Raw genomic sequence first — 14919 nt, 5'->3', positions numbered from 1 at the left:
GCCCCCCAGCATCTCACCATCTACTTGGATCACACATCAGGACTCCGGTCAGCGAGGGGCCTGGAGGCCCACTTGCTCACCCTGATGCCACTCGGTGGGTCCCTGAGAAACAAGGCTGGATGGGGAAAGGACTGCAGGACAGCTGGCCCCCATACCACTCACTTTCCAGATTGGTCTCTGGTTTGATGCCAGACAGAGCAACAAACATTCAGAGAGAAAAAAGACCAAAACACTCACAGCAATGTCGGGAGAAAACCACTCACAGCAGTTGCTACCCTGCAGTGGCATGAAGCCACCAGCATGCTGTTCCCTGGGGAAGAAAAGTAAAAAGAAGTGGTGACAGAAACCCAGAGGGAGCAAAAGCACCCTGCTCCTCTAAGCTACTCACTGGCAGCCCCCCCCCAGCCGTCAGGGGTGGACCACCAAGCCAAACCTGCAACGTTACCTTCTCCTATGCCCAGTACGGAACAGAGAGCCCGGCGTAGAGAATAGGTGCTCAGGAAATGAGGCTTTGTGAATTGTGGACGCGAACACCAATCAAGCGCCTTAGAGGGGTGCTCTCCCAGGAACTGGGCTTGGCCTTGCTGCTGAACAGGCTGCTACACCCAGCCTGGGCAGCTCCGTCTTGGGGAAAGACGCCCCTTCCAGGCCACGGAAGAGACACGGTGACCTGGCAGAGGCTAATGCATCGCTGCGTGAGGCCCAACAGACGCGTGCTTCACTGAGGTCAATCTCCATTTCCACCCTCAAGGGCCTGGGAGCGTTTACAGGGAGATCTTCATCAGCAAGGAAACAGACGCCTCCGTCATGAAGCTCCAGCCTTAGACACGGGCAGTTCTCATGTTGCTGCCCAGGGCAAGAGGGGTGGGGTGGGGAGGCAGAATCTAACTGAACCCTCAGGAGGAATTTTGCACACAGAGGAGCAACATTATCTGAACTGGAGCAAGGCCAGACTTCTGGGTAGGTACCCCAACAGGGGAGATTCATCAGAGACCTTACTTCTGGATCAGCGACAATATTTCTGATTTTTAAAAATGGTCTTTGGGGAAAAAAGAAACAAACTATCCTCTCAGCCCAATCACTTCCGCCAGCACCATGCACATTGGAGAGCTTACCTTTTCTGTTTTATTGACTAAGTGCCTACAAGGTGTGTAAATGGTCTTAAACACGTGGCCCTGGCTGAGGAATTATTTCCTTATGCATTTGTCCTACTGCAGCAAGTCCTTCTGGTAACTTCCAGAAACAGAATGTTTTAATAAAACAGTATTGCCAACCTAAATAATAGCGGTGGGGGCATTGCTTTATCAAATTAAGAAAGAAACCCACAAAGCGTCAGTAATATGCTTGCCCTGCAATTCTGAATGTTCTATGCTTCCGTGTTAAGATTCCCCAGTTGTAGCACAAAGGGGCTATTACTTATTGCTCTCATAGAGAAGGGGAAAAAAGACAATTTAAGCATTTGAGGGTGGAGGTGAAGGGGAAGAACTTAGTTATCTTACCTCGCTCAAGAAGAAACATTAAGATGCTTGTGCTGCAGCACTGCGGGGTCTTTAGCAATCCAAACAGAGCTCTTGGTGAGACCATGGCATCATGAGGACTTGGGGCCATCAACGGCCTTCTGAGGTCCTTAATCACTGACTCACATTTCTAAGGGTTCACTCCGAGAGGTGGCATCTAAGGGCTTGTCAAAATGAACTGTGGTGACTACCCCAAAAAGGTCTCTAAGCTGGTTAGGGTGACAGGCCTTGAACATGAACACAAGATAGGTGGTAAGGGTAATACCAAATGAGTGCCTGAGGGTGCCAAAGGCAAGATCTTTGCAGTCTCAAAGGAGGGGGTGGGGTGGCTTTTATGGCAGAAACTGCATCCCATCCTCTCCCAGAAATAGCCCCGACGGCTCTAATCCCTGTGTGCAAGGCTGAGTCTTTCAGGTCTCCCAGCACCTAATAGCCCCTCCTTAGAGGGGCCCCTGTGGCCAGTCTCTCTAACATTGGTGGGCCCGCTCCACCTCTGGTGCACCCTGTTCTTCTGCTTCAAAAGCGCTTGTTTTCGTTTGTGATGATGTTTTTGTTTTTCCGCATTTAATATATGTCTCTTTTAGGCTGTTAAGTTCCTCGGCAGCTGGCGCATGTTTACTTTGTGACTGTTTTCCCTTCTGTCAGAGCAAGCAGAACAATGCAGGGCTCACAGCGGGCTCTCAATAAACGTGCCGAGAGAATGAATGAATGAGCAAGTCTTTGAGAAAGGGTCGGAGTTCAACAAAAGGAAACAAGCAAAGTCATTCCAACAGGGAAAGGAATGAGCCGAGGTACCAAGAGAGGGAGGAAGTGTGGTGGGGAGAGTCAGAAAAGTGAGGTACAAAAGGAGAGAGGGGAAGCTAAGTATGGAGGCAGTGCCAAAGGCCATTCTCTGGAGTCAGGGACCCCAAGCTGAGAAGTTTGGGGCTGGGCCGGTAGCAGTAAGAAAGCGAGGAGGGTAGTCAAGGGAGGGTATTAAAGCAGCCAAGTAAGATGGACCGCGGAGAAGCTCAGAGCCAAGGAGGCTGAGGTGCTCCCAGGAAGGAAGGAGGGTTCAGAGTGATAGGTGAGGTTTGTGCCATCTTACGGGTACTGGCTTGGGGGACAGGCATTCCCAGTCCTCATTTGTCCCACCAATTCAAATAAAGACTTGGTACAAAAGTTCTGTAGCTGGCCAAAAAAATGCCTGAGAAAGTCACATGGGACCAAAGCAGGTTACGTGGCAAGCAGGTGCAGTCCTTATGTGAGAGGGGAGGGGCAGACTCGCTGCTTCTGTCAGAAAGCACCCACGGCGAGTCTGCGTGGCGTCTATCTGCACAGCAGGAAGCACACACTGCAGTATCAAATGGCAACATGCTGCCTTTCTGTGGGGCCTCCTGCTGGAGCGGGATAGGGTGGTGGGGGCTCTGGAAGGGACTTGCACACGGCCCTGGATCTGGGCTCACTGCCAAATGGATCCCTTTAATTTATCAGGAGAGGGGCTAGCACATCCAACTCCAAGATGATGCATAATCATGTGCTATGAGTCACGCAAAGCCTCATCACAACGTGTAATGCGCTCTGTGCAGAGATCGTTTAACTTCCAGAGGACTGAAGAGCTTGCGTGCATTCAGAGGAGGCTGGCTGGGGCAGAAGTTGGCGGTGCCAAGTCATCAGAAGGAGAGAGAAGGAACTGGGGGTTCCTGGCAAGGAAGCCGCAAATCTGAGGCTGGGAAAACAAAACTGCAGGTTCCAGGATCTGAACAATGCAAATCAGTGCCTCAATGTGAGAAACTGTCGGAAACCACCCAATCCTTCTGCAGGTCACAAAAGGAAAAGAAAGCAGTGCTCCACTGTGGGAGTAGCCAGCCCCCCCCAACTAATCATGGGTTCAGTAGGCGCAATTGCACGGTTCAGATATATAAAGTTTATAGTAAAGTCAGAGAAATGGGAGAATGGGAGAGAGAGTAACATAAAGAAGTCAGACATATTTCATGGTAGCTGCTCACCTCAGCTCTTCTTGGGGGTCCATGTGGAGGTGCGGGATGAGTAGGCAGGAGAGAGAGCATGAGGTTTTATTTCTAACCAAAGCTTATCTATCTTTGGGGGCATGCAAGCCCTCTGATTACAGATAACAGTCTACGTGATAGGAAGGGGTTGTAATGTAGGCAATCCAAGAAATAGGAGGGAATGACGTAGGGTTGTACACGCAATAGTAAAGGGAGAGAACAGGAGTACACATGTGGCAAGATGGCTGGATCCTAGACTCAATGTAATAGCCTAACCTTCGTCATCCTTGGGTGGTCCCAGGCTCGCCCCATCAGGCACTCCTTCAAGGGAGCAATGTCAGAAGGGAGAGTGCCCTACTTGGAGTGAGTCAGACTATACAGTCTGGTTGCTCTAAATGGCTGATACCCTTACGGAGAATAACCTCTGACCTACATTCATTAACCTCCTAGTGTACAGCCATGTACCAAGCAGCGTCTTGGGTTTGGCACACATTTGGAGGAGATAACTAGGGAGAAACCTTTCTGTTTCCCACACTTCACCAGAGACAGCAGTGAAGGAAAGAAACGGTTCAGCCTTAGTAGAGAAAAGGAGAAGGCATTCTCTCTCCCAGAAGTCCCCTCTACCAGAGCAAATTTTCTTCATACACATAAAAAAAAAATTTTTTTTGCACTAGTCTAGAGGAAAGAAGGCAGTGCCAAAAAAATCAGCTTGAAATGAGAGGAATTAAAAAGTGATTGTTAATCATCAGTGTTGTGGCTCCAACTGGCTTCCCTCATTTAACAGCACTGGGATCTTCAGAAGTCATTTTAGCTCTCAAACCTCTGTTTTCTCACTTAGACAATCGAATTTCACACACGAGGCTTGATCAAAACAGTTGCTAAAAATCAGCAGGGAACGCATCACCTTTTTTGTACAAAATTAAAAAGAAAAAAACCCCAAAGATTTAAGTCTGAAAAAAAAAATGAAACCGTCAAAGTACTAGGGAAAAGGGAGGGGGAAAAAAAAAAGGAAAGAAAATGGGAGGAAAAAAAGAGAGGTTACTTTGTAAGCTTATTCTAGTGAGGACAGTCTTTAAGTGGACACAGAATCTAAAAGTTCTTGAAGAAAAGAATGATAGATTCAACTAAAGTTCTATAAGGGTGGGGGGGGGGGTGAGTAAAGTAGCACGAGTGAGCGCCCATACATATTAAAAACAAACAATCACAAGTAAAACCAAAATCACTTGCATCACAGACGAAGGGCTAATCTCTTCAAACATACTGAACGTCTACACGGGAGTAAGAAAGGATAATCACTTTAATAAGAAGAAGAAAAACAAGCAGAAACCAGAAAAGGAAATACGGTGAGTTTTAAGGATCTCAGAGGATGCCAACCTCACTCATAAAAAGAACCACACAATTTAAAACGATACCGAGACATCATTAAACCAAACCCACTGCCATCCAGTGAGTGAGAGCAGAAGTGCTCCCTGGGACCGTGGAGGAGGATGTACATGTTTACAGGACACACTGCCTCCCTTCTGCCCCAGAGCCTCTGGTGGGTTCAAAGGCAGCCCTGGCCTATCTGTTCATCAGAAAGGGACGCAAAGCTGACCACTCCCATGTTGGGGAGAATATAGAGCAACAGATTCTTTTTTATACCTTCATAGTAGAAGAATAAATTTAATAGGCACAAATCCTTTCACAGAGCTATTCACCTTCTAAATATTTACCTTACAATGACTTTGCATAAAGCTACGCATTGTAGCTTTCCTTTTACTCAATAAAAGCTTGAAAGTATCCACAATGCCCATCTACACGGAACTTTAAAAACAAATACAGTAACACCACTGTGAAATGGTATAAACATGGACTAGAAAAGGAAACCCCTCAAGTATTTAGTAAGAGCCATCAAAATATATTATCGAATGGAAAAAAGGCACAAAACACTTTGTACGATGTAGCGTCGCTTAAAGACAAACAAACAAGAAGAAAAATCCCTTCCCATGACTGTGTGGCCCATATCAAGACTGTCCCCAACTCACAGTGACCCTATGTGTGATGGACTCTCTGCCATCATGTCAATTAGGACTCCTCCTGACCCCACAGGGCAGGGCAGACCTGTCTGTGGTTTCTGAGACGCTATTACCGGTGCAGAGAGACTCCCTTTTCTCCCCCGAGCACTGGCGGGTTCAAACCGCGAACCTGTGCTTTGAAGCCCAACGCATAAGGCCACATGTCATCAGGGCTCTTTGGGTTATGGAATAGAATGACTTAACAGGATGTTTGGGTGGCAATCTTACAGAAGCAGTTCTTCTGTAGCGCCATGAGTAGGTTCAAACAACCAATCTTTATGGCGATTTACCACCACTTTATGTTCTCTGGTAATTTTCAAATTTCTGCCACATTCAAGTATCATAGTTGTTTTTTTTTATATCTGCACCCCCCAAACAAAGCTACAGCCATTGAGTTGATTTGGACTGTCAGCAATGCTTATAAGGCAGACTAGAACTAATCCCTAGGGTTTCTGAGGCTAGCAATCTTCCTTCACAGAGCTGGCAGCCTCATCTTCCCTCCTTGGAGCTGCTGGCGGGTTGGAACTGCTGACCCCGAAGTTAACTCAATGTCACCAGGGCTCCTTTTAATTCTCTGGGTATATTTCCCTGGTTGGCTTTGCCAAAATCTCTCTCCACAGTCAGATGTGGAGAATGTTTAAGACAAATACTCCTTCTAAGGCAGGGGTTCTCAACCTGTGGGTTGCAACCCCTTTGGGGATAGAATGACCCTTTCACAGGGGTCGCCCGATTCATAACAGTAGCAAAATTACAGTTATGAAGTAGCAACAAACATAATTTTATGGTTGCTGCCACTGCCACCCCAAGTTCCGCAATGCTCTCTAAACTGTGTGCTAGGGGCCAGTACAGATGGCATGGCTGACCCCTGAAGATACAACTTCCCAGGATTATTTGCCTTCAGGGTGTCATGGAAGGGATGGTGTCCCCCGGCAGACAAGCCCAGGAGTACTGGCAGTATAGAGACACGGGACACTCCTGAGCTTGCTGGGGAGGTTCTGTTGACAATAACTCGCGCCGAAGTGGAAAGGAAGCAGAATGTGCACCGACCATAACACTTCAACTGAGTTTACGATGCCTTCCTGGCTGTTTAAATTAGGACAGCCAAGAACAGACTGCCAGACAAATTGTCATTTGCAGGCCCCTAGTGAGCTTAGGCAGTTTTCCACCTGTCCAGAAAAATAAACAGGCCGCCTTGAGTTATGGACAGGTGGGCCCTGTGGCGCCAGAGACTGGGTCATTAGAGCTCAGGAGACGAGAAGGTTGCCTGGGAGAGGCTGGCTCAGCAGCTCGGCGCTGTCCTGTAGCTAGAGCCCACGGGCGTTCTTGCCCACAGTGATTCACCTGGAGGCCTCAGAAAGGAGGTTTATGTTTAGTTATCCAGCACCAGTTGTGTGTGTGTGTGTGTGTGTGTGTGTGTGTGGTGTGTGTAAAAACATCACCACCTCCTAAAGATGAGAACGAGTGGCCAAAATGGCAGAGAGAGAGGGAAAAGAAGTAAAAGCGAAGCAATAAGGTATATTTACATATAAGGCAGTCGAGAACGGCATGCTAATTTTTCCTTAGTGGGGGAATTACCTGCAAACAGAAAGACTAGCCCAATTGATTTTTGCGTGCCATCTGCCCTCTTCTACCTCCACCACTTGCTCTCCTCATGGCTTTCTCAGAGGGGCTGCTTCTCGGGCTGTCCCGCTAAACTGCAATCCCTAGCACCCTTCCCCTCTGCCCAAACCCAGCCCCCTTCTCAACTGTTTTTCTCTTTAACACTCTTACCACCAACTGGTTTACTGTAAAATTTACTTATTTATTCTTTTTTAATTCTCCTTCCCCTCTGTCAGGGGGTTGTGTCTGTTTAGTTCACTGCAGGTATTCAACACATTAGGTAAAAGAATGGCTAACCAAAATAAAAATATACTTTGATTTTAAATTATTGCCAATCATGGCAACTAAGTTAGTTATTGTGCCAACCTGGCCAATAAACACATGTGGGGTTAATTGAAGGGCGGAGGGATAAATGGCTCGGTGAGCCTCGCCTTTCTAGTTCTTGGGTCTCTTGCTTTGTGATGGTTGGACCAGGGTGCAGCTGCTTAGCAGTTCCCTGCTTCAGCTTGCAAGGCTGACTTCCTGCAAGACATCCCTGAGGAGAAGCCACATGGACCTACCCTGATGCAGCCCTGGGTGCTGGAGCAGCCGTGTGGAGACCCCTGCCAGCGCTGAGATGCTTACACATTCACTGACTCGGCTTTCCTCCTGCATCGTTGGGTCTGTTTTGTGAGATGGAGGAGGACTTTGTGGACTGGTGTTGGACATATGGGTTAATGTTGGACTTGTGGGCTTGGGCAGTACTGGGTTGGGATGTTTTCTTGATGCGCACTTAACTTTTACATAAAACTCTCTCTTATACATGAGTTTTTGTGGATTTGTTTCTCTAAAGTACCCAGACTAATACAGCAACACACTGGTACACGTTTCAAAGACACAAATGCTTACACTAATGTAAGGAGAACATTGACAACTGCCATCTGGGAGGCAACTGACTCATTTGGAGCAAACTGCTGTTCAGTGCAGCACCAAACCCATAGTCAGCCCTGGCTCTGAAGGCTGTGCTCCGCGGGGTTTCATTGGCTGATCTCTCATTCTAAGTAGATCACCAGCCTTTCCTCCCAGGTCTTAGTGTGGAACCTGCTCAACATCATAGGACATGCAAGCCTCCGCGGACATGAGGTGTATTGAACTGGAAGCAACTTGGGCTCCCACATGTAAGGCCCTAAATGGCATACAATCACTCGGGTCTGCAAATCTACTGACGTTATTTCAAAACAAACAAACAAACAGATGCAAACCCAGAATGCAAAGCATATAAACATAAACTGACGTATATGAACATACAGAATATCTTAAAAATGTTACTTTTCTAGGATTCTTGTATCTGTTGTCAAGAAAAAAACATTAACCCAATAAAGGGAGTGGGGAATGGAAAATTCTTATACTGTTTGCCATTTCCACATACCACACACACTCCCTCCACGATGCTTGATGGTGCCTCTCTTGATGCAGCTTCGAGAACCAGATTGTGTAAGGCGGAACTGGAGGCAGTGGGGGGGGGCGTGAGAACATATGAAGGGGAAACACGGGTAGGAATGGGAAAAAGAGAAATGGAAGGAGAGCAAACTCGGGTAGACAGGGCTGAGAGGAGCCTCCCTTCTGACCCCACCCACCGTATAAGAAGGATCTGGAGAACTCCATGAGCCGAAGCCAAGGGAGTGAGGATAGAGACGGGAGAAGGTAGAGGGAAAGGGAAAGGAGGGCCCCGCCGCAGGGAAACCCGAGAAGCAGAGGAAAGCAGGAAAGTGAGGAGGGAGAGGAAAAGTTAGGCTTGGGGAGAACAGGGGAGGGCTAAACACCACGGTGTCCTCCCTAGCTGACTGCAGAGCCAGCTTCCCAGAGCGCCAGCTCATTCACCAGTGTGTCTTCTGCGGTCACCGAGGCTGATGGAAATGCCCACATAGATTGTTCTAAACTCAAACCTAAACCCAACCCCCAACCTACACTCCGACATGGTGAGCCTGTCAGACAGAGCAGAGCGGCTCTGTAGGGTACGTTTCTGATGCTGCAGCTCTTTATGGCAGGCAGCACACTGCCTCACTTTTCTCCCCGCGAGTGGCTGATGGGTTTTTAACCATGGCTAATACAAATTCACTAGGATTTATCAGCTCGAGACCAACATGATTTATCAGGACTGCCTGTAACATATGTGAGATTTTAAAGTATAGCAGTCCCTGGATTACAGACGAGTTTGCCCCCTAAGTCGCTGGCGAGGTCAAATTCGTATGCAGTCAGAACAATCAGGTGCAGTGGGTACAGTGTTTGTCAGAAGATCCAGTACGTGGCGCTCTCTCCAGACCTAAGAACTTAACGAAGCAGGTCTAGCTACGCTACAACGTTTAATGCGATGCCGTACTACTAGTATGAGGTGATCACAGTAGCACCCACACAACTGTCATGATGCGTGTATCTCAGCTTTACCAGGGCTGGTGTGTGAGTCCGATGCTAATAACCCGGGGAGGGGCTGTCTGTAGGAGCGAGACACCCGATCTTACAGTCACTTAAACCCAGCAGGTATCTGGAGGGTATTCCACGCAGCACAGACGCTGCGACTGTGTATGTCGTGAACCAGCTGCAACGTGTCCCGGGGAGTGGGAGGGTTTTGCCTTGTGAATGGCCCTACACAGCATGTTTGCTTAGAGCATAACGGACAATACTTCACGCAGAACATGGTGTGCAAAGCTTAGCCAGTATCACTGGAAACTCACCACCCCCCACTCCTCTACTTTACATGTCTGTCACTCTTCTTGTACACCCAACCTTCAAGGGTTAAAAGCAGGCAAAGCCTCTGTGGAGATGAACCAATCAGCATGTCTCCTGATGACATCATGCCTCTAACTGGACAGGGAGCTGGAAAGGGCGAGGTGTCTGGGACCTGGTCTGGAAGGGTGCCTTCCCTGCTGTTGCCCCTTCATTTCTCACCAGGGGACTCAAGAGCCTCAGGGTCCCCTCAATGACCCTTGCAAATGAAACCAGGCCACTCCCAAGGTCCCTGACCAGAAATAATATATTCTCTGCTTAAGCAGACTACATACAAAGCAAGACTGCGCGTCACCCATTTCCCACTTGTTTAATATTTATGAAAGCTGATTACAAAACACATTTATCACTTAAGGCTTCAGTCAAGTTTTAAATGACTCAGACGTGTATGCGAAGCAGACAAGCCGTCTTCTGTGGCTTTCTTTTCCGTAAGCTTCAATCCCACGCAAAGGCATGCGTGTGAGAGGCCTCGTGGACCCTCAGGAAGACTTTTTATACATCTCAACCTCAAGCTGACCAGGAAGTTATTTTTGTTCTTCCTAACACGGCATTTATTTCTGCCATGAACTGCTGCTGCTGCTGTGTGTGTGTGTGTGTGTGTGTGTGTGTGTGTGTGTACACCGGTGAGTATGTCAGACAGTGCAGACACAGAGGATAAACAAGCATGTAAAGTGATTCTAATCCAGGAACAAATGGCTGCGATGCTGGCAGTGCTGCTAACTTGGTTGGTGGACAGGCAAATGGAGTTAGAAGTGGCCTGGAGTTGAAGTGGGAAATGCTTCAAATCAAATGATGAATGTCTCCAGCTTCCCCCAGACCCTGAACATCCAAGCCTCATGGTTCATTTACAAATGAAGATTAATTTGCCATTTACATGCAAAAGCCATACTTACTGCTCCAGCACACAGCCACTGAGACGTGCTTGGGGCGGATGGAAAGAAACAGGACTAAAAGCGTTCTGGGCTGCACAGGGTCTTGGCAGGGGAAAGAGGACACATTCAAAGCAGGCAGCTGAGAGCGTAAGAAAGGGGCAGTTACACAGGTCCCGGTTGGGTTCAGCGTTGAGAGAGCACAGCAATGGGCAGGAGGCAGCCCGGGCTAGTCACAGTTAGGGGCCAGGCAGTAGTGGGGGACTGGTAACCAGAACCCAGAGAGAGCAGCTGTGGAGGGAGGCCTCCAGTAAAGGGGCACAGCTAATTCAAGATTCCCGTGGCCCAATAAGGTAGCCCATATAGGCCCGCCTCCTGGGCACAAACTAACTTAACAATTGGAGAATGGTTTAAACACCACGACCCAACACAACCTTGTGATATAGAAATATAACAGAATACCGGGACTTAGAACAAAGATCTTGTTATGGATTGAATTGTGTTCTACCAGAATATGTGTTCGGATCCTAGTCCCAATACCGGTGGATGGTATCCGGTATGAAATTGGAAACTTCCTGTGTGCTAACAATGTCATGGTAGCTTATTCTAAAACTAGTTACTGCTGCGTTCTAAAAAAAGCAGATTGGACACAGGTGTGAAAGCGGGACAGTGAAGGAGGACCGAAGAAGTGATGCATTTGAATTGTGATGTTGGAGAAGATGGAGTTATGCTGGACTGCCAGAAAACACCTGTTTGGAAGAAGTACAGCCCTTAGAGGATGGTGAGGCTTTGTCTCATGCTCTCTGGACATGTTATCAGGAAGGACTAGTTCCTGGAAAAGGGCATATAAAGAGGAAGGCCGTCAAGAAGATGGATGGACGCTGTGGCTGCAGCAGGGGGCTCGCGCATAACAATTGTGAGGACGGCGCAGCACTGGGCAGTGTCTCACACGTCGTTGTACATGGGGTTGGACCAACGCAGGGGCATTCATGGGAAGGCAGAGAAAGGCACATATGGGGAGATGGGGCATGTGAGAAGCCTCTGCTGGAGGAAGGCTCTCAGAAGGCACTCACGTGGCCTCAGCTGACTTGGACTGTCAGCCTCTAGCCTTTAGAACTGTTAGAACTGAGAAAAGAAAGCTCTGTCCTTTGAAGTGCCCCAGTTGGGGTAATATGGTTGATGCAGCTAAGACAGATCTGGATGAGACCGTCTTGACTGTATCCTACCAGGATACATTGTCCTGGTAGGATGTCTACAGTTACAGAAAAATTGGGTAAGAAAAGCCCACAGTAAATCCACGAATATCTAAGACACCCCCCCTCATTTGGATCAACATTAACGTGTTACAGAGGTTAACTACGTGCAGAGGAGAGTCAGTCACCTTCCTTCTTATCTGTACATTTAAAGCTTTGTTTCTGTGCAGTTTCTGTCCTAGAGATCACTAGGATAGAGTGCTTTGACTTGACTGGATTCAGATCTCTTAGAGCTGTGCCCTTTTAAAGGCAAATTCTATGACTTCTTTGTTGCCAAAGCCATGATAGAAAATAGGGAGAATGCTCCGGTGCCCTCGTGGCTGCTGCATCACAACGTGTACTTAACCCGATCAGCTTTCCGACATCATTCTGTCCAGGCTGCTTTACACAACTGTAAGGAGCCCTGGTGGCAGAGTGGGCTACGCACTGTCAGAGGTACCAACCAAGCAGACACACCTCAGAAGGAGGCTGAGGCAGTCGGCTCCTGTCAAGATCGACAGCCTCAGAAACACACGGGCGGTTCTACTCTGCTCTGTCGGGCCACTGCGAGTTGGAATTGAGTGTACGGCAGCAAGCTTGAGTTTAAAGGAGCAGTGTGTGCTGGAGACCATGACTTCCAAGTCCATGACCTGCGCAAGTTGCCCAAAGAGCAAAAATACATCTTCCCGAACAACCAACCAGTCAAGTATCCACTGCTGGCCATTCATACAGAAGAAAACTTTGGAAAAATATGTAATACAGACTTCTCTCTAGCCTCTCGTCTCCTTTCAAAGTTAGGCAGAAAAGCTCATTACTGTCTCAGAACAAGGGGGCGTGCCTGCCCTTCTCTTCCAGACTAGGCAAGCTTCCATCTCTGGTGTGGGTCAGGCTGACTGCTTTCCATAGCCCTGCCCTCTGACCCCAGAACACCTTCAAAGAGCTCTGTCATTCCTAAAGTCTGAATATGCTTCAGGCCCCCGCTTCTGTTCTCCAAAGCTCAAGGCATGTGCTCACTCACTGCCAGTGAGCCAGTGTCAAATCAGAGCAACCCTACAGGACAGGCTAGAACTGCCCCTGTGGGTTTCTGAGACTGACACTCTTTATAAGGAGTAGAAAGCCTCATTTCTCTCCTTTCATGCATTTGGTGGTTTCAAACTGCTAACCTTGTGGTTAGCAGGCCAAGGTGCAACCCATTACACAACCAGGCACGATAGTAATATGAAACTTTACCATTTCCTTTTGGATGCTAGAAACTGTGTGAGGCACTTATACGTATCTTCTCTGTTTGGAAAAGCAAGTATGGAAACAGATGCGACTGCCTCTCTTTCATAAACAGGCATAATAAAACTGAGGCTTCGCGAAGCTGTCCATGCACCAAGGCCGAGCATCAAGGCAGGACTCAAAACCAACCTGCTGCCACCTGCACTGCCTTCTAGGAGTGGACACACAACACACACACACACACACACACACACACACACACACACACACGTGTGCAGCAATCACAGCTGCCCAGAGCCCAGAAGCCCTGATAGTGCAGAGCTGAGCTGGGTCCAAGTGTCTCCACAGCAGCTTCCCCCACCTCCCAGGGATCTAATGACAAGAAAAAGTCATCAAGCACAGGATCTAGGGAAGCAGCCATCAGGGTAGGGTGGGGAGCAGCAGTAACTAATGGCCTGTTCCTGGAAAGACCATCCGAGTCCTGGGTTTAAGGCCAACTGCTGGGGAAAAAATCTTCTAGAGTTTCTCTTGAGATAGGATAGCCACAAAACCCTAGTATGACTCACAAGCTATGTTGAAAGGTTACACACAAAGGGTCCTGTTAATGTTTATTATGCAAGCAAAGCTTAATCTTCTGAATTCTATCCAATTAGACCTCAACTCTCTTTATGTTTCTATTTTTCAAATGCTGCGTCTAGCTACACTATAGAGCTGGCCCATGTCCTTAGACCTGTAACAGCCCTCATTCTCCTGTACCCACTGCAGTCTCTATCTGCAAGTGAAATACACCCTCTCGTCACTTATCAGCACGGTTAGATGACAAAGACCAGATTGTTATATGAACGGTTATATGAACGGTATTACACAAACATGAAGGATGACTGCCTCAGATTACAAAATGGAGAGTGACTACATCATTACACAATTGCCAAACCACTGAGAACCATGGCCCCAAATTGGCACATAGCTTTAACTACCATAGCCAGCATTACTCTCGCCTTGCACCTTGGCATGTGTTACTGCCGTAACAGATGTACTTCGTTAATGTGCACAATAGTCGGATATATGTATTTTTTTACTGTCGTAAAGGCAGAATGTCAGCTGAGATAACCAGTCAGTGAGGAGAGGATGAGAACACAAGCCTCTTCTCAGCAGGAGGCCAAGAAACAAAGCCGCTCCAGGTAAGCCACTGTGCCACGGTGATTTCACTCTTCTTCTTCAGGAGGAATTACTGGAGCTCCCCATAGAACGACTGCCAGGCAGCACTGCCTGCTAACAGCGCAAGAACAGCTCCCGGAGAAGCACCCAGCACCACGGACCTCTCAGGAGCCGGCGGGGTGGGGTGGGGTGGACGGGGAGTGGCCGGAAAGCTCTTCATAGAGAAGAGAGCATTTGCTAGATGGGTTTAGAAAGGTCCCGAGAGACAAAGGCGTGGTTCAGAAGAAGAGAGGGGCAGCACTCAAACCGCCCCTGCCTGGATTCCACTTCAGAGACTGTGCCCTACTTCGCAGAGCAAGCTTTCCTCCAGACATCTGGAGGAGTCCGAGACGGTGCTGTCAGATCTAGGACTCACCTCCTGATCTCGTGCTTAAAGCCCTCTCACTGTCAGGTCCAGATCTCACCTTGGCGCTTAGTCCCCCGCCACCCCCCCACCCCCACCACCCCGTTTTGTATTC

This window comes from Echinops telfairi, unplaced genomic scaffold (genome assembly GCF_000313985.2).
Source record: "Echinops telfairi isolate 266 unplaced genomic scaffold, ASM31398v2 ScPeMD7_655;HRSCAF=1070, whole genome shotgun sequence".
NCBI lineage: Eukaryota > Metazoa > Chordata > Mammalia > Afrosoricida > Tenrecidae > Echinops > Echinops telfairi.
Note: the sequence above shows the minus strand (reverse complement) of the source record.